Raw genomic sequence first — 25,351 nt, 5'->3', positions numbered from 1 at the left:
ATAATTCTTTGAGATGCTGAAATTTATAGGACTTGAAATACACAGTACATTAATAATGCTTAATGGGGCCAGCGCTGTGATGCAGCAGGTTAACACCCTGGCCTGAAGTGCCAGCATCCCATATGGGTGCCGGTTCGAGACCTGGCTGCTCCACTTCCGATCCAGCTCTCTGCTATGGCCTGGGAAAGCAGCAGCAGATGGCCCAAGTCCTTGGGCCCCTGCACCCGGGTGGGAGACCCAGAAGAAGCTCCTGACTCCTGGCTTCGGATCAGCACAGCTCCAGCCACTGCGACCAACTGGGGAGTGAACCATGGGATGGAAGACCTTTCTGACTCTCTCTGCCTCTCCTCTGTGTAACTCTGACTTTCAAATAAATAAATAAATCTTTTTAAAAAATGCATAACTTGTATGTGATTTTACTTATTTGAAAGTCAGATGCATGCGCGAGAGGGAGAAAGAGAGATAATGAATGCGAATCTCCCATCTGTTCTTGGCCATGGCCAGGGCTGACATCCAGCTGCTCTCTGGAGCTGACCCTTTGCAGACTTGCGCTTTCCCATGTTAGTCCCTTAGCATCTTTACCATGCCTTCTGGGAACTTCTCTGGAGTTTGTTAAGTGACCAATAACAAGTAAAACTTCCTGACCAGTTATTTTTGATATGCTAAATGTTTTCCTTAGGCATTACACCTATAGCTGTCTGGTCTTTCTTTTGAAAATGTTCACTACCAGGGCCCGCGTGTGGGACACACAGAAGAAGCTCCTGGCTTTGGATTGACCCAGCTCCAGCCATTGAGACCATTTGGGGAGTGAACCAGTGGATGGAGGATCTCTCTCTCTGCCTCTCTGTAACTCTGCCTTTCAAATAAACAAACAAATCTTAAAAAAGAAAATGTTCCCTATTTCTGTAGGTGTTATTCTCTCTCTTGCAGCACTGTATTTATCCTGCCCTGTGTCATGATGTCATCTGGCCTACAGACAGCAAACCTTTAGAAGGTAGGTCTGGCCATCTGTTATCTTTGGGATTGCCTTTTGTTTCTGGTGAATGCTGACATTCTCAATTTAGCACAGACATGTAGATTTAAGTCATAAAATCCTAGCACGAATGAGCTTTCCTTTAATTAATGTGGATGTTAAGATGTAACTGAACACAGCTGTATCTTCAGAAACAGATGTGGCTGCCAGATTACCCCATGACTCCTAGTGTTAGAGGACAGGGCACTATGATCAAATTTACCAGAGCTGGTATTTTTCTTAAGCCTTGGAAATCTCCATAAAATACTGCATCAAAGCAGTTGAATGTGAATTTCAGCTAAATGTTCCTTATCGGTCCTTGAGCCTGTTGGCGCAGTAGCTCTTGAACTGTCCAAGGAGCAAACTGCTTCAGCAGGACAAGAAATTCTGTAGGCCTTGTTCAGCCTCAGTACAGGCTCCCTCTTTTGCCAGATTCTACTCCAGATTTGAAACACAGCATCATCCCACCAGTAACATCTCTCTCTGCTTTCACGGAGCTTTTTGTAGACCATCTTTATGTTGAGCCACCTCACACTTAGCATGTCTAAAATCAAGGCAAGCAGCCCGTGCCACAAGGCAGAATTATTGGCGTATGCAGTGTTTGCCCAACCAGCTAGGGCTCAAATGTCAGTTTCTGCCTTTGAATTCCAAGCTTCTACAAAGAAAAGGGAGGTGGTAACTTTTCTGAAGCCGCTCAAACCAGTCATTTGCAGGGCCCAGTTCTGAACTCAGGCAATCAAGCTCCAGAGCTCCTGCTCTTAAAGTTAGATGTTTCTGTAACAGTCATTCTCCAACGCTCAGGTGCTGTTCACTGGGTGTCTGTCTGCCAAACGCTATTTGTAGTTCTGCTTTGTCCTAAAGAAGATGCTTAAGGAACTGGAATCAAAGCTCTCAACGTAGGAAAGCTCAGATCCTCAGAGATGTTACACTGAACACAGGGAAGAACAATGGCCAGAAACTGCCTAGACAAGGTCACTTAAAGCCCACCCTCTACACAGGAGGCACCCACAGCAGTGGGAACGTCACCACAGGTTAAATTCTATCTCCAACACGTCTGCCATGTGAACTTAAATATGCCTGTTTTCATATGAAAATTAGGAACCTTATACAAGTGAATCAGTGTATATATAAGTTCCTAGCCTTCTGTTTGGCACATGAAATATATTAAATGGATGGCGTTTTTATATGAGGGCTTTCCTAACTTAGATGAAAACATGTGCACAACCAAATACTTCTCCACCTTCTAAATGTCTCTCATACTAAATTTATGATTGTTGTTATATCCACCAATTCACTGAAATATGTCTGATGTCCTTGCTACATTTCTAATGTATATATTCCATTCACTCATGTACTACCTAAAATCATGTCATCATGTGATCAGCTGATCATGTGATCAGCAAAGGTATGTTCCATCCTGGGTTAGCAATCACAGTTGTGCAGTCATAGTATAAGAAGATACATGTAAGGAAGCTACATGGAAACCTTTGTGAACCCCTAACACTCTTTTTTTTAAAGATATGTGTGAGGGGTTGGCACTGTGGCATAGTGGGTAAAGCTACCATCTGCAGTGCCAGCATCCCATAGGGGCACTAGTTCAAGGGTTGGCTGCTCCACTTCTGACCCAGCTCTCTGCTGATGCACCTGGGAAAGCAGCAGAAGGTAGCCCAGGTGCTTGGGCCCTGCACCCAAGTGGGGGACCCAGAAGAAGCTCCTAGGTCCTGGCTTTGGATCAGCCTAGTGCTAGCCATTGTGGCCATTTGGGGAGTGAACCAGCGGATGCAAGATCTCTCTCTCTCTCTCTCTCTCTCTCTTTCCTCCTTTCTTTGTAACTCTGCCTTTCAAATAAATTAAAAATAAATCAAAAAACTTCAGCAGTTGCACAGTGGTTAAGACAGTCACCCACACTGGAGTGCCCGAGTTTAAGTCCCAGCTATGGTTCTAGTTCCAGATTCCTGCCAATGTGCAACCCAGGAGGCATCAGGAGACAGCTCAAGTACCCGAGTCCCTGTTACCCAGGTGGAAGACCCAAATGGACATCTAGCTCCTGGCGTCTGCCTCCTGCTTTTGCCTGCAGTTGCTGTGGGCATTTGGGGAATGAATCAACAACTGGAAGATCTCTATCTCTCCAAATGTAAAAATAAATTAAATTTTTTTAATTCCATCAGACCAGAGAATATCCTCTTTAGAATTCTATGCAACTTCATAAAGAATTCACATTTCATTCTCAAGTACACATTCTTTTTTTTTTTTTTTTTTTAAGATTTATTTTATTTATTTGAAAGAGTCACAGAGAGAGGTAGCGACAGAGAGAGAGAGGTCTTCCATCTGCTGGTTCACTCCCCAACAGCCGGAACTGCACCTATCTGGAGCAAGAAGCAAGGAGCCAGGAGCCTCTTCCAGGTCTCCCACTTGGGTGCAGGGCCCTCAAGTATGCATTCTTACAAGAACTGTGATGTTGGGGTCTGAGCTGTGGTGCAGCGGGTTAAAGCCTTGGCCTGAAGCGCCGGCATCCCTTGTGGGCGCCAGTTCTGGTCCCAGCTGTGGCCTGGGAAAGCAGTGGAAGGTGCCTGGGTGCCTGGGCCCCTGCACCCACTGTGGGAGATCTGAAAGAAGCTCCTGGCTCCTGGCTTCAGATCAGCTCAGCTCCAGCTGTTGCAGCCATTTGGGGAGTGAACCAGCAGATGGAGGACCTCACTCTGTCTCTGCTTCTCTAACTCTTTCAAATAAATAAAATAAAAACAAACAAAAAAAAACAAACTGTGATGTTCAGAAACAAAGAACAGTGTGAAAAGATAATCTACAAAATGAGAAAATATAATTAAAACATAGGAAATCCCACTCATAGCAAGATAACAATTTAAAAACAGGAAAAAACTTGAATAAACACTTCAAAAGAAGATAAAGAAATGGATTATTACTGAAAAATACTTAACATTAATTATCAGGGAAATGTAAAGTAAAACCTAGCACCTCACATGTGCTACAATGGCTATTACCAAAAAGTTTAACAAGTGTTGGAGCGAATTAAGAAAATGGAATGTTATGGGAAACAGTAGGAAGTTTTTTTTTTTTTTAATTAAAAATAGAAGATACATATAATTCCATGTTCATGGCAGCATTCTTCACTATAGGCATATAATTTTTTTTTTTTTGACAGACAGAGTGGACAGTAAGAGAGAGAGAGACAGAGAGAAAGGTCTTCCTTTGCCGTTGGTTCACCCTCCAATGGCCGCCGCAGCCGGTGCGCTGCAGCCGGCGCACCGCGCTGATCCAATGGCAGAAGCCAGGTGCTTATCCTGGGGTGCAGGGCCCAAGCACTTGGGCCATCCTCCACTGCACTCCCTGGCCACAGCAGAGAGCTGGCCTGGAAGAGGGGCAACCGGGACAGAATCCGGCACCCCGACCAGGACTAGAACTTGGTGTGCTGGCGCTGCAAGGCGGAGGATTAGCCTATTGAGCCGCGGCGCCAGCCTAGGCATATAATTAACCTACCTATCCATCAGTGGATGAATGAATAAATAAAATATGGAACATCGTCACAATGGAATACTATTCAGCCTTTAGGAAGAAGGAAATCCTACCATTTGCAACAACACGGATAAACCTGGAGGGCAGGCACCCAAGGACAATGATCTCACATAAATGTGGAAGCTAAAGAAGTGAAAGTCATTTACGCAGGCATCCCAAGAGACGGCTTAACCACTGCATAGGACACTGCCTCCCACAGCCCTTTAAAGACTACCACCGCTCAGATCTGTCCACTGGGTTGCCATACCTGACATTCCCTTCTACCTTATCCTGCCTTTCCACATGTTTTCAACCCTCAGCTCCTAGGAGAATCTCTGTTGAACTACAAGACTCAAACCCAGCAGCTTCTGATTAAACTAGCAGTAAGCCTCTGGGCTGAGCGGACATCAGTTCAGAACAGGGGCTGAGCTACTTAGATTTTAAATCAAATCTAAATGGCAACACTCAGTGTGGTGACATGGTGTTTGGTACCAGGCATGAAGCTATGCAGCAAGAGAGGGTTATCAGGGCAAGCCAGACCCAAATGTTCATCAAAAGAAAAAGAGAGCCATTTCAGACCCCCATGATAATGACACGCTGTGTAGACTGACAAATGTGGAAAAATCAGAACCCTTATATGCTGCTGGTAGGAATGTAAAATGTTACTGTCATTCAACATTCTGGCAGTGCCTCAAAAAGTTAAACATATGACACACCAATCCAATTAGTATGTTTACACATGAGAAGGGGACTGAAACGTTTGTTCACACAAAAAACTGGCACACCAAGACTCACAGCAGCATTATTCATAATAGCCACAAAGTGGAAAAAATCCAGTGTCCGCCAATGTATGACTGGAGAAGAAGCTATGAGGAAACAGCATAATCTGCGCAGGTACAGGACTAAAGAGGCTGAAAAGGGGAGAGCAGTAACAAATTCTAGATGTTCCACAGGACGGACAACCCCCTCGCCTCCCGTTAGCTGTACTGAAATCCATTTCCCAAGATTTCCTCATTCCTCTCCCCACCCAAGGCAACGTGAATGCTGAGCAGCACAGGGGACAGCCTGGACCACACCCACCTCTGCCCTGTAAGAGCTTCGCTAGCGCACCACTCTCTCAGTGCTGGCAGATCTGTCCCTCCCAGTGTCGCGGGTTCTCTACTTCTCACTCTGTCGGTGACACTATTTGAACTGGAATGACCTTCCTTCCCTTCCTCATGCATCATCTCTGCTCATATACTTAACAATCTTTCTCAGCCCTATTCAAGTAACACCTCTTAAAATGAACAAATACCCTGAGTCTTTAGTTGGTCCCTTAGTCCCTTTGGGTTGCCATAACAACATACCTTACTTACTGTAAACTATAAACAAAAGAGATTTATTGCTCACAGTTCTGGAGGGTAAAAGTCAGGCTCAAGGTGCCAGCAGAGTCTGGGTCTGGTGAGGGCCATGCCTCACAGACAGGGCAAGGCAGCTCCCTTCCACTTCCTCCCTAAGTATATGAATCCCACTCATCAAGGCAGAGTCCTCAAGACTTACACACTCCCCTAAGGCACTATCTACTACCACATGGTATTAGGGTCCACTAATATCCACTAGGGGATACAGCTCCTCTATACAAGCATAAATAAAAATCAAGGGCAGGCATTTGGCTTAGCAGCTAAAACACAGGTTAGGACACCCACATCCCATATCAGAGTAACCGGGTTCAAGTTCCGGTTCTGCTCCTGATTCTAGCCTTTTGCTAAGCCACATTTCTCTCTAAAACTCTTTCAAATAAATAAATCTTAATAAAAGACTTATTTGAAAGGCAGAGCAGGGAGAAGGACGGTAAGAGAGAGAGGAAGGCAGGGAGGGAGAGACGGAGAGAGCACACGAAATAGATCATCCATCTGTTGGTTCACTCCTCAAATGGCTTCAATAGTCAGGTCTGGGCCAGGCTGAAGCCAGGACCCAGGAATTCCATCCTGGTCTCCCATATGGGTACCAGGGACCAAAGCACTTGGGCCATCTTCCACTGCTTTCCAAGAAATTGGAAGGAAATTGGTCTGGGGCTGGCCTCTGCCTGTGGTGCCTGCCGAGTCCAAGCTACTCCATTTCTGATCCAGAAATGGTGGCCTCAGGAAGCAGTGGAAGATGGCCCAAGTGCTTGGGGCCCTGCAACCACATGGGAGACCCAGAAGAAGCTCCTGGATCCTGGCTTTGGATCATCCCAGCTCCAGCTGTTGCAGCCATTTGGGGAATGAACCAGTGGATGGAAGATCTCTCAGTTTCTGTCTCCTTCTCTATAATTCTGCCTTGCAAATAAAATAAATTTTTTAAAAACAGCGAGAGAGGCTGGTGCCGCAGCTCACTTGGCTAATCCTCCACCTGTGGCGCCAGCACCCCGGGGTTCTAGTCCTGGTTGGGGCGCTAGATTCTGTCCCGGTCTTCCTTCCATTGGTTCACCCCCCAGATGGCTGCTACAGCCAGCGTGCTGCGCTGACCTGAAGCCAGAAGCCAGAAGCCAGGTGCTTTTTCTTGCTCTCCCACGTGGGTGCAGGCGCCCGAGCACTTGGGCCATCCTCCACTGCCCTCCTGGGCCACAGCAGAGAGCTGGACTGGAAGAGGAGCAACCAGGACTAGAACCTGGTGCCCATATGCGATGCTGGTGCCGCAGGCGGAGGATTAACCAAGTGAGTCACAGCGCCAGCCCCTGGTCCCTTTTCTTAACCATTTTATAGTGTACAATTCACTGGCATTAAGTAGCACGAGATGTATTTTTATTCTACAACAAATTTAAATGTTTACTTTAAGGTAACTCACAAAACAAAGGTCTGAGTAGTGCCAAGTCCCGAAAGGACCCTGCGAAGGCAGAGGCTGCCCCTGTCCTGCATGGGAGGCACACCAACACCATCCGCTGACCGGGGTGACGCCACAGGGCAGCGGGCACAGACACAAAGGAAAACACTAAATGCCCCTGCCTCTCAGCAATGCCTAAAACAGACCATCAAGTTAGTAACCAAATTCTATACAAATAGTTCATGTTCTGATAATTTTACTGTAACGCCAACTATTTTTAATAGTTAACAGCTGTTGCTGTAGTGTATACATGCCTTACATTTTCAGAGAAAGAATCCATTTTATAGAACTCAGTATTAAAGACCTAAATAAAGGACTCCTAGCTTTGAGGTCATGCCAATTTGGGGAGAGAGTCCTTGATCTGTAAGACCTACTCAAGGATGATGATCTTAGAATTATAACAGATTAATTTTAAGCACCTACACTGGGCCAACCATTAGAGATGTGAAGAGAGCAACCACAGTGTTCTGCCTGCTTCAAGTTAGGCATAATGAGACACTGGATAAGCAGATGAGAAGATGAAGACAGACATGAAACTTTTGACATTTTGAGACATTCGAAACTTTAAAATAATCAGATTGTATTACTCTGCAATCAATGGAGACTTTTAACACAAAGAAAGGGGTTGAAGGTGACCAGGCATCTAACCCACCCTAGAAACTGCTTTCCAAAAAAAGAGGACGTCTACATGCTGCATCTTCAACCAGCACAGAGACGTCTCCTGAGGAATGAAAAGTCTGAATTCTAATGTTTAAGATTTAAGATTTAAGCACAAGGTAAGAAACCTCAGAAACATCTGTGTTTACGTGTTATACATTCACTTAGGTAACGCATTACTGGAGGCTGGCAAATTATGACCCTGGGATTCTCTACAGGCTCTTTACACAGGGCAGCCATTTTACACAGTGCTGAAGACACCGCCTGGGACACCCACAGCCTGTCCTGGGTAGCTGGCTTCAGGACCTTTCTCTTGATTATGTGCAGCAGAACATGGTGGCTAAGACAGTCAGGTCTCCATAAAGAAAGCCTTATAAACAATCCAACCCTGTACATAGAGCCACACCTTTTGTGCCATCACTGTGGTGCTGGCATTAGACAATGACATGATTTGCCGGGCTCCCTCTGAAGTAGGCAGGCATACAGGTTAAAATTGATCAGATTTGTGAACTGGAAGACCACGCCTTCGCCACGCCCCTGTGTGACCTCATGCCCCTACCTGGCCACACCAGGGTGCCCACCAGCCAATCAGGTTAATTAACCACTCCCCTTTGGAAGTGGGTTAAAAGCTGGGACATGGTGTGGCCTGGCCTGCTCTTTTTCCCTGGCCTCTTGCTAGGAGGGGGCTTTGCTGTAGCCCCTCACCTCCACGGCGCATTCGGGCCATGTGCTCCAGGCTTCCTGGGCCAGATACAGGCCTAGATGCTCTTCCATGTGGCTGGTTCCTGGCACTGGGTATGAACCCCTATTCACCTCTCTCTCTTAAATAAAGCTCTCACTCTCCTATGCATCTTTCTCACTAAATAAAAGCTTAAAACGTACCATGCTGCCTCGTTTATCTGTGCCGGTATTTAGAATTCTTCTCTAAATATTAGAGAAGAATTAATTAGAACCCTTTTGGGCTTATTAATATTGGGGATTTAGTAATACGCCCGTGGTGAAATTGTAAGGCACCCTAAATTCCGGTAACGCATGTGGCACCCCGGGTAGCATTTCTAGGGAACTTTAAGGGGCCACATTTTAGTGTAAATTTTAGGGGGTCTTCTCCGATTTCACCTCTACAAAGAGGACTAGGCCAGAGAAAACTTCATGATTATAACTAAGTCAGGCTAACCTATAGGCTGCAGTATTGATCTGAAGGTCTCCTTAGCCAAAAACCTTTCATGTCCACATTTCTCCTGTTATGGCAGCTAGACCCACTACTTCACTTCCACACAAAGTCTTCATTAACAAAAGATAAATGTTAGATAAATGAACTGACTTTTCTGCCTATTTGAGTACATCTGGGTACTCACAAACCAGATACTCTAACGGGTAGGAAGTAGAATTAGAGAGAGACAGAGAGAGAGATATATTCAAAGATCAATACAAGGATGCTGATGGACAAACCCTTGTTAGGTAGGAAGACAGATATGAGCTCCTGTGTGTGTGACAAAGGCCTAAAGAGAAGACGTCTATGTCCAGCATCAGCATCTGCATCTGCATCTCAAAGTCATCCCGACAATGTTTCAGGGGCAGCCCAGTATTCGTATCCTGCCCTGCCCCCTTCTACCTGATAACCTGCCAGGTGTGTGTGTGGGGGGGGGGGGGGGTCCCGCCCTTTCTGCCTGACAAATCTTCCACAATCTCCCAGATGCAGCCCAGTATCTGCATTTCAAACACCCTGCTCTGGGGGTCTTGCTCACCCTTCCTCTAAACTCAGGATGGAGCCAGCTAGCCTTCCTCCTGTCTGGTACCTTCAGGGGAAAACTCAGATAGGAGCTTCTTAAAATTTACATCCATAAAATCCTTTGTTTCGGGAGGAGATGTGTCAAGACAAAGACCCATCTCCTTAACACCCCCGCCCCCCAAACCAGACTGCAGACTGCGTGCTCAGCCCTGTGCCTCTCTGCTGAGCCGCCCACCTGGCCTGGTCAGGTGTAATCTCTCCACTCAACCATGTAGCCTTGCTCCCCACCCCCCAAGTCCAAGCGACTGGGCGCTCTCTCAGGCTCTGTCTGGAGAGGTGCCCATCCGTCCTTACGGATGTCCCTTCCCTAATAAACCTTGCTATTTTGCTTTCCACTGCTCTCTGTCTCACGCCTGAATTCTTTCTTGCGTGAAGACAAGAACCCTGCCATTCACCAGTAACACCCTTTCAGAAACTTTTTTAAAATAAAATCTGTTTATTTAAAAGGCAGAGTTACAGAGGGAAAGTAAGGGGAGGGGGGGAAAAAGAGAGAGAATTATCTTCCATCTGGTGGTTCACTCCCCAAATGGCTGCGATGGCCAGAGGTGGGCGAGGCTGATGCCAGGAGCTTCTTCTGGGTCTCCCATGTGCGCGCATGGGCCCAAGCACTTGGGCCATCATCTGCTGCTTTCCCTGGCACATTAGCAGGAAGCTAGATCGGAAGTAGAGCAGCTGGGACTTGAATCAGCACCCATATGGGATGCCGGGGTCACAGGTGGCAGCTTTACTGGCTACACCATAATGCCAGCCCCAAAACACTGACTCTTAACTAATGCTGAATGTATTAAGGCTCCCCAGAGAAACAGAACAGGTGATTTTATGTAAGTGGTTTTAAAAATACACTTATTTATGTGAAAGAGAGCTCCCACCTAGGGGTTCACTCCCCACATACTCACAACAGCTGGGGCTTAGAAGGCCTAAAGCCAGGAGCTTGGAACTCAATCTGTGTCTCCCATGGGGGCGACAGGATTCCATCAGGCTACTCCTCCTCCCAAGGTGCACACTGAGAGTAAGGTGGGGTCTGTGTCTCCCATGGGGGCGACAGGATTCCATCAGGCTACTGCCTCCTCCCAAGGTGCACACTGAAGAGTAAGGTGGGGTCTGGATCACAGCCAGGATCAAACCCAGGTGCTCCAGTGTGGGGTGCTGGTGTCCCAAGCAGAGTCAGCCACTAGTCCAAATACCCGTCTGTTAGCGACTTTATCACAAGGAATTTACCCAAGTGACTATCCAGGCAGAGCGGTCCCACGATCTGCTGTCCAAAGTCTGACAGCCAGAAGAAGCAGCAGTGCGAGTTCCAGTACAAGTTCAGAGTCCAAAGGCAAGAGAACACTGATGCTTCAGCTCAGACTATCAGGAAAAAAACATGAATTGTTTCTTGCTCAACCTTTTCGCTGTCCAGGTCTCCACTGCACAAGGCCTGCTCACTTGAGGAAGAGCAAGCGCCCATCTTGAAACCAAGACCCCACTCGTGTGAATGTAGATGCCAGATACCATTAAGATCCTGGTCCTAGTCCCTCAGCCTCCCGACCTTACCTTAAATTCCCTTGCCCTGCCCCTGTGATTGCAAACAAAGCTGTTACCCAGACTAGCTCACAGAACCGAGGAGCGGCAGGCTCTCTTCAAAAGGGCTCCTTATCAGCGGACTCCTGAGATCATTATGTCTCCTGCAGATTACTTTTTTTAAAGGCAGAGTTACATAGAGACAGAGATAGATACATAGATAGATTTCTTCCATCTGCTGGTTCACGTCCCAAATGGCCACAATGGCCAGGGGTGGGCCGGGGGGAGCCAGGAGCCTGGAGCTTCTTCCAGGTCTCCCACCTGTGTGGGTGTGTTAGGAGGAAGTTGGAAATCAGCCTGTGCCTGTGAGAGGGGCCTGAAAAGAATGAAGTTATCTGCAGAAGCCCAGAAGCATACCAGGGAAGCAGCCCAGTATTTTGCACTACAAAGCCCTGCCTCCGCTCCAGTAACTTCACAGGTGGTCTCAGCCTTCCCCTCCAAGGAAAGCTCCCCAGGAGAACCCTCTCTCCTCAGTACCAAGCTGATTGCCTCGGCTGATAACACTGGGCAGCAAAACCTTCCAAACCTTCCCCCAAGGGGAAGCTCCTCTGGTGGCACCAGAGGGCGACCCAGTCTGATGGCACTAAGTAGTGAAACTCTGGGAGGAATTTTACCTAATTCACACTCAGCAAACTTTTTGTCCTGGAGGAGGATGAGGACGGGAATGAAAAACGGCAGGAAGAACTGGACCCCTTTCCCTCATAAGCCCTGGTCTGAATATAGCTCAGCTCTCAGTTCTTTCCTGAAACACTCACAGCCTGTGAGGTGTACTCTCTCCATCAAAATGTTAGGGAAGAAGTTAGAAATTAGCCTATGTGTGTGTGAGGGAGGCCTGCGGACACAGACATCTACAAAAGCCCAACATCTGTACTTCAAAGTCCTGCCCAGACTCTGAAAACCTTCAAGGTGGTCCCAAACTTTCCCCCACGGGAAAGCGCTCTCCTGAGCACCAAATGGGCTACCTGGCCTGATAAACATCCTTCCTCCAAGGCAGGCACCCTAGGGGGAAGCCCCTCGGGCAACAGCCAGCAAGACTCCCCCTGTCTGATAACAAACTTGGGAAGAAATTCTTCATATTACCCTTTGTCCTGGAGGAGGAGGAGGGGAAGGACCCTTTTCCCTTCTAAGCCCGTGTCTAAACAGAGGCTGCACTCAAGCTCTCGGCGCTCTGCTGAGCCCCCGCCCTGCAAGGTGTACTCTCTCCATCCAACCATGTAACCTTGCTTTCCCGCAGTGACTGGGCACTCTCTCTCTGTCTCTTCCATTCTGACGGATGCCCTGTCCCCAATAAAACCGTGCTACTTTGCTCTGTCTCATGCCTGAATTCTTTCTTGCACGAACACAAGACCCCCAGGACTTCTCTGTGGTGACAGAACCATGCGATCTTCTCTCCCCAGACGGAGTCACTGGGTGCTCTCTCTCAGATCCTACCTGGAGAGGCGCCCACTGTTCTGACAGATGCCCTATCCCACTAAACCTTGCCACTCTGCTCACCACTCCTCTGTCGCACATCTGAATTCTTTCTTGCGTGAGGACAACAACTATCCCGCCTACCTCCAGCAACAGGTGAAGGAGATCATGCACTTGTGAGGTAAGCAGGCACGCAGGGTAAAATTGATTAGGTTTATGAGCTGTGACACCACGCCTTCACCACGCCCCTGTGTGACCTCATGCTCCTACCTGGCCACACCTGAGCACCCACTGGCCTTCAGGTTAATTAACCACTCCCCTTTGAAGTGGATTAAAAGCCTGGGACGCGGTGTGCCCACCCCTTTTTTTGTTTGGCTTTTTGCCAGTACAGGAGCGTGGCCCATGCTTCCTGGCCTAGATGCTCCTCCACATGGCTGGTTGCTGGTACTTGGTATGAATCCGGATATATCCCTCTCTTTTAGATAAAGCCCTCACTCCCCTATGCATTTCTCTCACTGAATAAAAGCTTAAAAATGTACCAAGCTGCCTTGTTCATTTATGACGATATTCAAAATTCTTCTCCGAATATTAATAAGAACCCACACAGGCTTATTAATACTGGGAATTTATTAATAAGCACATGGTGATATCATATGGCACCCCAAATTCCAGTTTCACTTGGGCCATCTTCTGCTTTCCCAGGCATATTAGCAGGGAGGTAGATCAGAAGTTGAGCAGCAGGGACTCGAACCAGTGCCCATATGGGATGCCCGCATCTCAGGTGGAGGTTTAACCTCCTACACCACAGCGCTGGCCCCTATAGCTAACATCTTGATGTCCAGTTTTGTCTTCAGGGATCTTTTCAGCAACCCAGGGTCATGAGCAACAAGTAACCAGCACCTGCATACAACCCCTAGACTGATGGGAACCCACTCTGCAATCAAAACCCCCCTAAAGGACATGATCCAGCCAATCAAAGGAGAGCTACAGCACGCACACCAACCAGGGACTTCAACATGAATCCAGTATGCTCCCCTCAACCCCAACTTCAATCTATAACAAGTTTTACTTCTTTTTTTTTTTTTTTTTTTTTTTTTTTTTGACAGGCAGAGTGGACAGTGAGAGAGAGAGAGACAGAGAGAAAGGTCTTCCTTTGCCATTGGTTCACCCTCCAATGGCCGCCGTGGCTGGCGTGCTACGGCCAGCGCACCACGCTGATCCCGATGGCAGGAGCCAGGTACTTCTCCTGGTCTCCCATGGGGTGCAGGGCCCAAGCACTTGGGCCATCCTCCACTGCACTCCTGGGCCACAGCAGAGAGCTGGCCTGGAAGAGGGGTAACCAGGAAAGAATCTGGCGCCCCGACCGGGACTAGAACCCGGTGTGCCGGCGCCGCTAGGCGGAGGATTAGCCCGTTGAGCCGCGGCGCCGGCCCAACAAGTTTTACTTCTAATCCTTTGAGGAACCCAAGAATTAACTGATAGCTGATGGAACAAAGACATAAGCCTCAGCCATTCTCCAGAAGAGAGATAATATTGGAATTTATTCCTTGCCCTTGCATCTCAATTCGGTCTTATACTTCATTGTCTTTGTACCTCACCCCCACATTCTTCCCTATGAGACCCAGTGGCCACATGAAAGACTTAGTGTGTAGGAATTCACCTCTACCTGTAGCCCTCCACCCCCACCCTCCTGCAGACTTATTTTCTCTGAATAAATTCGGTCTGGCTATAGATTCCTATTCTGCCTCCTCTCTGTTGTATGCCTCTTTTCCCAACATTTTGGTGTCCTGTTTGAGAAGGCACCAATCTGCACTCTTTTCCTAACAATAGCTACCTGGGTTTTTGCTCTGTGCTTTGCAGTAATTATCTACTTTCTTTCACCAGCCCGCTGTCAGGAATTGACTTGCTGCACCAGGTGAATGGACCTAGTTTTGGGGGTGTTCCATAACGAGCTCATCAAAAACACCGTCACCCACACAGCCAGAGAATAATGTTTAACCAAATTATCTGGACATCTGAGGCATAGTCAAAGTTGACACAAAAATCAGTCGACACATAGGGACAGATATGAAAACCTAACAGAAGTCAGCTGAGGCTTCAGGTAACACAGGGTACTGTGATGCACAAGCACAAACATGAAAACCAAGTGCTGAAGCCATGCCCCTACTTCTGATGCCTTTGATGTAGACTTTATCCCACCCCAGTACCTCTCGGTCAACTTGCAGTTCCTCTGTAAAAGAGAAACACTCGCAAATTAAGGGAGTGACGCAAGGGTAAAGACAAGCCAAGACCCTGAATCAAGACTCAAATTGCTCCTATAGTTAACATCTAAAAGCAGCCTCTATTCTGAGAGCTTTGCAGAACGCACAGGCCCTGGTCAAAGGTAATACCAATCTAATCATAGACCTAGACAGAATGGAGCCCACTTTTACTATTATCAGAGACCAAGCAAAGAAAAGCCACACTCCAGGTAATCAACCAGAGGCCCACAGGAGCTCAACATGCACTGGCGAACCCCCACTTTAACCTGTAAGATTTACTGCCTGTAACCCCTCCGGAGTTTGCAGAGTGAGACAGAACTGCCTGACTTCTTGCTCTGTGCATTGCAAATAGACTCCTAATCCTTTCCACCATCCCAGCGTCAATGACCTGCTGGTGTGGGCCAAGCACATGCTGTCTGAGGTTCTACAGCAGTTCCTCCAACTGATGTGGGGGGACCAGACAAGAACATTAGGTATAATAGCCGAGCTGGAATTTCTGCCAGTCCTACATTGTAGCTCTATCACCTTATGTGTCAATTTAATATGCCCACCTTCCTAGAATATCCCTGTGTCTCCTCTGGGACCAGGAAGGAGATGCCACGATGGCCATGTGGATGGATGGAAGCTACACTCCATGTGGAGGTGCCGTGAAAATCCCAGACAGCTTCATGCACACTAACCTCCGCCTCCACCCTACTCTGTATGTTCAGTTTTTAAGTCCCCACCCTAAATCTCACCAAAGAGGCTGATAATATGGAAGGGTCCCTTCTGCTCCTGACCATGCTTAAGGATCCCTCTACTGCCTCCTTCCCCCTCCTCTCCACACAGGCAGCCCTCTGGTCACTCGTGAGGAGTACTGCTCCATGTGGGGTGGCTCATACTCACAAATCAATGTATATTCATTCTGTTTTAAATAAATCCTGTCCTCACTGTGCACTGTATTGATGCCTCTGTTTTTTTTTTTTTGTTTTTTTTTTTTTTTTTAATTTTTTTTGACAGGCAGAGTGGACAGTGAGAGAGACAGAGAGAAAGGTCTTCCTTTGCCGTTGGTTCACCCTCCAATGGCCGCCGCGGCCGGTGCGCTGCAGCCGGCGCACCGCGCTGATCCAATGGCAGGAGCCAGGTGCTTCTCCTGGTCTCCCATGGGGTGCAGGGCCCAAGCACTTGGGCCATCCTCCACTGCACTCCCTGGCCACAGCAGAGAGCTGGCCTGGAAGAGGGGCAACCGGGACAGAATCCGGCGCCCCGACCTTTAGGATTCTTCAAAGGATTTACCTGAACTCACTCTGTCTCTCCCCCTCTCTAGAACTCATCTTATTTGCAAGAATGACATAGATACATCTTCCATTCACTGTTTCACTCACTTAATGCCCACAACAGCTAGGACTGGCCAGGAGGGGCCAGAAGCTCAGAACTCAATCTGGTTGGACCACAGTCTGCAAAGATCTACACACACAGGAGGGGTAGGTTCTGAGATCTATGGCACAGCAGGGAGCTCCTAGTCTTTATTATATTAATGTATCTTTCAAAAGAGCTCAGAGTCCATTGTCAGTGTAGAACAAGGAGACCCAGAAGTCCACGGGCCCTGGCATCATGGTGTGCACGATCAGCCCGATGTGAACCTAAACAGCTGTAGAAGGGAGCAGGGAGTCCAGACTCCTGTGTATTGGGCATGCCCAGTCAGAGGCCTTGGTTCTGCAGAGGACAGAAGTGGGCCAAGTACCTGGGGGTGCCCCTCTGGGAGGCATTCAGGTCAACAGGACACCTGGAAGCACCCTAGCCTTCCAAAGACTCCTGTGCAAGAGCATGGGGTGAGCTGAAAGGAAGGCTGGAGGCCACCTGGAGTGCACGGTCCTCTGGCCCCCACCTGGGGAAGCTGCAGGGATGGGGCCCTCTGCCCACCCTGCTCTTTCCTTTCTTCCCTGTTCACGGGGGAGGAGAGATGGTTCTTAGTGACTGATTCCGTCTTCCAACTCTGCTGGTAAAGTGGATGCTCCCCCAAGACAATCCAACTCTTGCTGTCCATCCTCCTGTCATATGTGCTCCAGTTTGAACAAGTAGTCAGGTAGTGCCTGCAAAGCATCAGAAAAGGTAAAAGGAATGGGCCGGCATGTAAAAACGCTGCTTGCAACCCAGCATCCCATATGGCTGCTCCATTTTTGATCCAGCTCCCTGCTAATGTGCCTAGGAAAATAGAAGATGGCCCAAGTCCTTGCTTGGGACTTTGCCATTTAGATGGGAGACATGAATGGAGTTCCAGGCTCCTGGCTTCCACCTGGCCCAGTCATGGCCATTGGGGGAGTGAAGCAGCAGATGGAAGATCTTCCTCCCCCTGTCTGTATAACTGTCTTTTTCAAATAAATATATAAACTTTAAAAAAAAAAAAAAAAGTTTGGGGCCAGCACCGTAGCGCAGCGGGTAAAGCTAACGCCTACAGTGCCAGCAGCCCATATCGGTATTGGCTCGAGTCCCAGCTGCTCCACTTCTGATCCAACTCTCTGCTATGGCCTGGGAAAGCAGTAAAAGATGGACCAAGTCCTTAGGCTCCTGGCTTTGGATTGGCCCAATTCTGGCTGTTACAGCCATTTGGGGAGTGTACCAGAGGATGGAAGATATGTCTGTGTGTGTGTGTGTGTGTGCACATGTGGGTTTCCGTCTGCCTATTAACTCTGCCTTTCAAATAAATAAATAAATCCTTTAAAAAAAAAAAAAAAAGCTGGGGCTGGCACTGTGGAGTAGTGGGTAAAGCCTCTGCCTGCAGTGTTGTCATCCCATATGGGTGTCAGTTCGGTCTGAGTCCCAGCTGCTCCAGCTCTCTGCTATGGCCTGGGAAAGCAGAAGATGGCCCAAGTACTTGGGCACCTGCACCCATGTTGGAGACCTGGAAGAAGTTCCTGTTCCTGGCTTCAGAACAGATCAGCTCAGTTCCAGCTGTTGCAGCCATTTGGGGATTGAACCAGCAAATGGAATACCTCCCTCTCTGTCTCTCTCTCTCTCCCTCTGTAACTCTGCCTTTCAAATAAATAAATAATTTTAAAAAAAAGTTACATGGAAAAGTGACTTCAGAAAATTACCAAAGTTAACCCCAACCAGTCACAGCAGTCCTGAAGGGCTAAGGCTCCAAACAGTACACGAGGCAAAAATGCATACTCTGGGTCTGAGCTCCAGACAGACACATCACCTAGACACATGAGGTCCTGCTGGCATATAGCCACTCTGCCCTGAGGCCTGCACACAAGGACAAAGTCCCAGGACCAGACAAGGCTGAGCATCAGAGACGGCCTAGGTACGGCCCCCAGTAGTATCAGGGTTCTTCTGTCTGTGCTGCTGAGTTTCCATATTGTATTATGCAGGTCTTGGGCCTGTCCATGCTGATGTTTTCTCTTTTTGGTTGCCGAGACACAGAGCTGTGTCTCTCGTCCGCCCAAGGGCCAAGGGGTACTCAGCAGTGGGCCAGAAGTCCTGGGTGGGGCGTGTCAGAGGGAGGATTTATGGCCAGAAACAACAGTCTGGAGGGGCTTGGAGAGCTGATGGGAAGGGGGTCTTTCCCAAGGCAAGTTCTAGAGTGCCAGTTACCAGGTATTTCTAAGCAAAGCAGTGACTGTGTAGTCTGAGAGCCCAGCGGGCTTCCTCAGGAGCCACAGTATCCAGCACGGCCTGTGGCACTTGCGCGTGGACTGGCTTCACTGTGTGCACTGACTCGGCCCGCTAGTGATCATGGGCAGGAACAAGGTGGCAGGCTTGTCATTCCCCCTCCGCCCCCCAGTATGCATTTCCTTTATACACAGCAACGCAATGCGCAAGCAACTAGTGTTGCTGTCTCTTACATTTTTAACTGGCTCCAAACCTTTCAGGGCAGGCCCCAGTTTCTCCTACTCTCAAGCCCCTCCCCTTCCTGTCCCCATGCAGCTCTTTTCAACTCCCACCTGCTGGAGCATTTCCACTTTGAGCTAACTGGTTTGCAGTACATACTGTATCACTCCAGGCCTCTGCATGTGCTCTTTCCTCTCCGTAAAGCCGACACATGCAGGGCACCCCGCTGAGCTCCCCTGGGCTCCCAGAGATGCATCACAGGTAGATCGTGCCGTGAAGACCTTTAAGTCCAGCTGGGGCTGTGATACAGAGACCTAACGCCTACGGAGCAGGCTCACCTGTTCACAGGTACAAAGGAAGGACAAGCGTATAGCACTGCCTGACCCACCAGCTACTGAAGCTGAAAGGACAGCTTCTACAGGAGGTGGGTCTGGCAGACCTCTGCGGGGTGTGGCTGACACATGGAGAGGAGGCCTTTCAGGCAGTGAGTGGCCAGCCAGTGGTCAGAGCACACACCTCAGATGCAGAACCAGGTCAGGGAATGGTGGAGAGACCGCCCCCTTATTTCCAGGGCAAACTGCCCCACCCACTCCCACTGGTGCATTTTACTCTAGGTCTCCTAACTGAAACATATGGCCCTATAACTGATAATGGAACATTCTCCTAATCAGACATTACGTAGCTCTGACAGCAGCTCCTTCTCATCTCCTTCATTAGTCCAGGCTACAGTAGGAGAGTTTAACTCACTTATACTCTTCTTTCCTTTTCTGCATATGTCTTATTAGTATTCCTTGGTGGTTATCCAGGGACTACAATTAATAGCTTAAATTTACAAACTAGTTTGGGTGATTACAATTTCATCTTAACAGTATACAAATATTCTGTTCCTATACAAGTAAGGATGCTCCTAAATTTTCATAGAAAAATGGGATTTACAGGTAAGTTTATTTTGGTGCAAAAGGCTTTGAAATCTATGCATAGATTTTTCATAATACACATTTTCATAAGCTTTCTGAAGACCCCTCATATTCGTGCTTCATCTGTCTTTCCCCTTTTACACTGTTATTGCCACAGATGACATATTTATATGTCAAGTGCTCACTAAGACAAATCCCTTTATGCTTTTGTCTTTTCCAGACAAACAAAATAACAGCAAAACCGGCTTTTGTAATTACGTCTGTGGCTCCTTTTACCAGTATTCCCAACTTCTTTTTCTGGCTTCAAGGATCTAGTGTCTTCATTTCAGCCTGAGAAACTTCTGTCTATCCAGAAATATCGCAATTTCTCCTTCCCTCATGAAGGAGAGTTTGCTAGCTACAGAATTATTAGCTGGTAGTGTTTCTTCCTTCCGACTCTGGACATGTCGTCCTACGTCTTCTAGCCTCCGTGAGCTCTAGAGGAATCAGCCATCAGAACCTTACTAGGGACACTTCACACAGACAGTCCGCAGCTTAGGACGGCTCAACTTAGGGTTCTTGACTTTACAACAGGACAAAAGTGATACAAAGGCAGCAGGTTTTGATTTTTAATCAAATTTGAATTTTTATCTTTTCTCCATACAGCAACATGCATTATGACACTCTTGGAATGCTAGGCAGCGGTGGTGAGCCACAGCTGTCAGGTGGCCGAGAGATCACAAGGGGGAAACAAGAGGCACACTACAGTGGACCGGGTTGCTAAGGTGGAATGGTTAGTAGGTGAAGTGTGTTACATGTATTTTTGACACTATTTTCAACTTAGAGCAGGTTTTTTGGGCTATGAGGTGAGGAGCATCTGTGTGTCGCAAGTCAATTATCTTTCTGACTTCACAACTTGACTACATTGTGTCTCACAGCTGATTTCTGAACTCCCTGGAGTTCTTCCAGCTTACTGGATTGTATAAATTTATGTTTTTCATCAGATATGGGATATTTCAGTCATTAATTCTTCCCCAAAAAAACTTTTGTTCCTTTCTCTACTCTTCCGGAATTCCTCTAAGATATATGTTGGCTCACAGGCATTCAGGCTGTGTTAATTTTTCTTCACTCTTTTTTCTATCCCCAGACTAAATAATTTCAATGGTTATAAGACAGAAGAGAGAGAGGACACACAAAAATCAAGCCTCTCCCAAATTCACATAGAATCATTCCCAGCTCCCAGGCACTGAGAAGCAAAGTGTACCAAAACCCTGAGCACAAAAGACCCTGTACTGCCTATTAAGACTCCCCAACCAACATGCACACGCTCAGAACAGAACAGCTCAACCCACACGTCACCTTCCCGGGGAGATGGCAGTGTCAACCCACATGTCACCTTCCCGGGGAGATGGCAGTGTCAACCCACACGTCACCTTCCCGGGGAGATGGCAGTGTCAACCCACACGTCACCTTCCCGGGGAGATGGCAGTGTCAACCCACACGTCACCTTCCCGGGGAGATGGCAGTGTCAACCCACACGTCACCTTCCCGGGGAGATGGCAGTGTCAACCCACACGTCACCTTCCCGGGGAGATGGCAGTGTCAACCCACACGTCACCTTCCCGGGGAGATGGCAGTGTCAACCCACACGTCACCTTCCCGGGGAGATGGCAGTGTCAACCCACACGTCACCTTCCCGGGGAGATGGCAGTGAGCAACACTGCCATTTGGAGTGTGTTCTTTGCAAAAGAAGCAATCACACCTGCAAAGAACACTTAGCCAGGTCAAACCGAAGAACCACGTGCTGAGGGGGATGGACCACAGAAGCAGGCAGTGCGGCTAACCCTCCCTCTCCAACCCAATAAAAACTCCGGTTAAGCCTCTACTGGGGAGCGAGTCGAGGCCCTGCTGTATCCTTGTACTGGAGCATAAGCCACAAAAAACCTGGTCTGAGTTGAATGCAGACTTACTGACAAGTTCTATTTGCAAGTGAACCAAAGAACATCCCTTTTACCCTCAAGTCCATAGTTATGCTTTCTGAAGTTTATTACTTGCAGTCAGCCACAATATGAGATAGAAAATTCCAGAAATAAGCAAACTATAAGTTTTAAACTGTACTGAGTAGCATTTTGAAATCTTTCACCATTTCACATACCAGAACATCAACCATCTTTTTGTCTAGTGTGTGTACACTTACACACTAACTGTCCACACTAATCATTCAGTAGCTGCTTTGGTTATCACATCTACTGCTTCATGTGTTACTGATCACATGTGTTCAAGTAAGCCTTATTTTAGATACTAACGGCCCCAAAGCATAAGAGGAGTGATGCAGCCGGCGCCGCGGCTCACTAGGCTAATCCTCCACCTTGCGGCGCCAGCACACCGGGTTCTAGTCCCGGTCGGGGCGCCGGATACTGTCCCGGTTGCCCCTCTTCCAGGCCAGCTCTCTGCTGTGGCCAGGGAGTGCAGTGGAGGATGGCCCAAGTGCTTGGGCCCTGCACCCCATGGGAGACCAGGATAAGTACCTGGCTCCTGCCATCAGATCGGCGCGGTGCGCTGGTTGCAGCGCGCCGGCCGCGGCGGCCATTGGAGGGTGAACCAACGGCAAAGGAAGACCTTTCTCTCTGTCTCTCTCTCTCACTGTCCACTCCTGCCTGTCAAAAAAAAAAAAAAAAAAAAAAAAAAAAAGAGAGAGTGATGCTGGCAATGCAGACATGCCAAAAAGAAACCGTAAAAGTGCTCACGTTAAGACGATGAAAAGAAGGGCCAGGCTGTGGCATAGCTAGTAAAGCCATGGCATGAGGTGCTGGCACCCCAAGTGGGCACCAGTTTGAATCCCAGCAGCTCCACTTCCAATCCAGTTCCTCACTAATGTGCTTGGGAAGGCAGTAGAGGCTGGTCCAGGTGCTTGGGCCCCTGTACCCATGTGGGAGACCTGGAAGCAATCCTGGTTTCAAACTGGCCTGGCTCCAGCCACTGCAGCCACTTGGGGAATGAACCAGCAAATGGAAAGTCAGTCAGTCTCTCTCTCTCTCTCTCTCTCCACTCCCACCACCCATCTCTAACTCTGCCTTTCAAGTAAACTAATCTTAAAAAAAAAAAAAAAAAAAGAAATCATATGGTGAAGTTGCTAAGAATCAATCTTCTATGAAATCACGGAGGAGAAAGAGATTCATGCTGGTTATGTTGTTGCACTTCAAGTTGTAGCCACAGTACAAGATCAAGTGCTTAGTTAAGACAGAAAGGGTTAGGGCCAACGCTGTGGCGCAGCGGGTACAGCCACGCCTGCAGAGCCAGCTCCCACATGGGTGCCGAATCAAGAACTGGCTGCTCCACTTCTGATCCAGCTCTCTGCTATAGCTGGGAAAGGAATAGAAGATGAAGATGGCCCAAGTCCTTGGGTCCCTGCATCCATGTGGGAAACCTGGAGGAGGCTCCGGGCTTCCCGGCTACAGATAGGTGCAGCTTCAGCCGTTGCAGCCAACTAGGGAGTAAACCAGCGGATGGAAGACCTCTCTCTCTCTCTCTCTCTGCCTTTCAAATAAATCAATAAATCTTTAAGATAAAAAAGGGGATTAAATTTGTGGGGAACAGACAGGAACAGAAAATGTGTTGACTGATGGCAGCATGCCTTGCCAGAGAGCACTGTATACAGCCATGCGTTGCTTAACAATGACTATGTTATAAGAAGTGCACAATTAGGCAATTCTGTCATTGTGCAAACATCATAGATCATAGTGACACAAATATGGACGCCTGTGCAGTCACTAGGCGATACAATTTTATGGGACTATTCTTGTACATGCAGTCCACTGGTCAAAATATTGTTTTGTGGCACAAGGCTATATATATGGTTCAGTGCTACCCACCATCTCAGGCATCCCCTGGGGAACTCGGAATACATCCCCTAGTGAAAAGGGAGGGCTACAGCATTCTATCTCTGCCCTACATTTTTCTTTTTGGTTCTTTTTTGTAACTTACTTTTTATTCTCATTTTGTTCAGAGACTATATTCCTGATCTTGATCCCATTAGCTCACTGAACATTCTGAAGCTGGTTATTCAGTATCTTTGATCAGTAATTCCAGTATCTGAGCTTCCTAGGGGATGCGTTCTGTTAACTTGTGTGGCTTGTGATGTTTGTTGTGAAATGGGCATTTTGCGTATAATGTGACACTGTGGAAATCGGAGCATCCTTTCTTCACAGACAGCTGATTCTCGGTCATTAAGAGCCACAATAGTTAGTATCTCAGTACAGCGCTCACACAAGACAGCAGCCTTGCCTTCTCGGACTTCCCAAGAGTCCATTAGGTTCCAGAGGTTCAAAATAGTAGATTCCAATTCTCTTTCCAGCTGAACGTGGTACAGGAATCCACCTTCAGGTATCCCTTCTCCATCAGTTTGACTAACAACCATGCCCAATCTGTAGTCTTTTAATTTAATGAAGATCAGTGACCCAGTCCAATTTTTAGAACTTAACAGAACGCTCATTCAGAGCCTGAATCACTGCTATTTCTCTCAGTAGAAAGGCCAGGGTATTGGGCAGGCAGGTTTGATCTGGTCACTGTTATGCAAAAGGATCCTGTTGAGTCATCCACATAAACACCTTCTGCAAACCTCCCGTAACCAGAGAACACTACCACAGCAAAGGATCCGGTGAGTGGCTGAAGTAAAAATAGTTTAATAGAAAAGCAGATGTTAAGACATAAAACTAGTGGATGCTGGGTTGCAGCACTGTTCAAAACAAAAGAGAAATGTAGTAAGAGGTTGCAGAGGGGCTGCTGCTGTGGCGTGGTGGGCTAAGCCTCCACCTGCGGCGCAGGCATCCCATATGGGTCCTGGTTTGTGTCTGGGTTGCTCCTCTTAAAATCCAGCTCTCTGCTCAGGAAAGCAGTGGAAGAGGGCCCAAGTGCGTGGGCCCCTGCACCTGCACGGGATACCCAGAATAAGCTCCAGGCTTCTGACTGCCCTGGCTGCTGCTGTTGGAGCATTTGGGAAGTGAACTAGCAAATCAAAGACCTTTCTCTCCATCTGCTTCTCTCTAACTCTCTCTTAAAAAAATAAAATCTTAAAAAAAAAAAAAAAAAAAATGGTGGCCGGCGCCGCGGCTCACTAGGCTGATCCTCCGCCTTGCGGCGCTGGCACACCAGGTTCTGGTCCCAGTCAGGGCGCCGGATTCTTTCCCGGTTGCCCCTCTTCCAGGCCAGCTCTCTGCTGTGACCAGGGAGTGCAGTGGAGGATGGCCCAAGTCCTTGGGCCCTGCACCCCATGGGAGACCAGGAGAAGCACCTGGCTCCTGCCATCGGATCAGTGCGGTGCGCCGGCCACAGCGCGCCAGCTGCGGCGGCCATTGGAGGGTGAACCAACGGCAAAAGGAGGAACTTTCTCTCTGTCTCTCTCTCACTGTCCACTCTGTCAAAAAAAAAAAGGTAGAGAAAGAACATGAAATATAACTTACACTGAGGGCCTTTATTACGGAAGCCACTATCCAGCGCTCTGAAGCACTAACTCACTGTATGAAGCACACATCAGAACTTGAATAATTGGCTGAAATATTTATCTTGCTTTGTTTTATTGAAAGCATCTTTCTGGAAACAT

The 25,351-nt window shown here is 48.0% G+C and overlaps 1 protein-coding gene and 1 long non-coding RNA gene across 2 annotated transcripts in view; one reads left to right on the top strand and one right to left on the bottom strand.

Moving 5' to 3' along the window:
• LOC103349171 (uncharacterized) overlaps window positions 1-24,844 on the top strand; it is a 75,444-nt gene extending 50,600 nt beyond the window's left edge. Inside the window, exons 4-5 of the long non-coding RNA XR_007921682.2 lie at window positions 931-994; window positions 2,958-24,844. This is a non-coding gene — a long non-coding RNA (uncharacterized lncRNA). The remainder of the gene's footprint in view (window positions 1-930; window positions 995-2,957) is intronic.
• The window catches only part of RAB7A (RAB7A, member RAS oncogene family), a 72,913-nt gene that overhangs the window by 26,665 nt on the left and 20,897 nt on the right, over window positions 1-25,351 (bottom strand). The window lies entirely within an intron of this gene.

Source organism: Oryctolagus cuniculus, chromosome 10 (genome assembly GCF_964237555.1).
Source record: "Oryctolagus cuniculus chromosome 10, mOryCun1.1, whole genome shotgun sequence".
Lineage (NCBI taxonomy): Eukaryota > Metazoa > Chordata > Mammalia > Lagomorpha > Leporidae > Oryctolagus > Oryctolagus cuniculus.
Note: the sequence above shows the minus strand (reverse complement) of the source record. Positions and strands in the feature narration are given on the sequence as shown.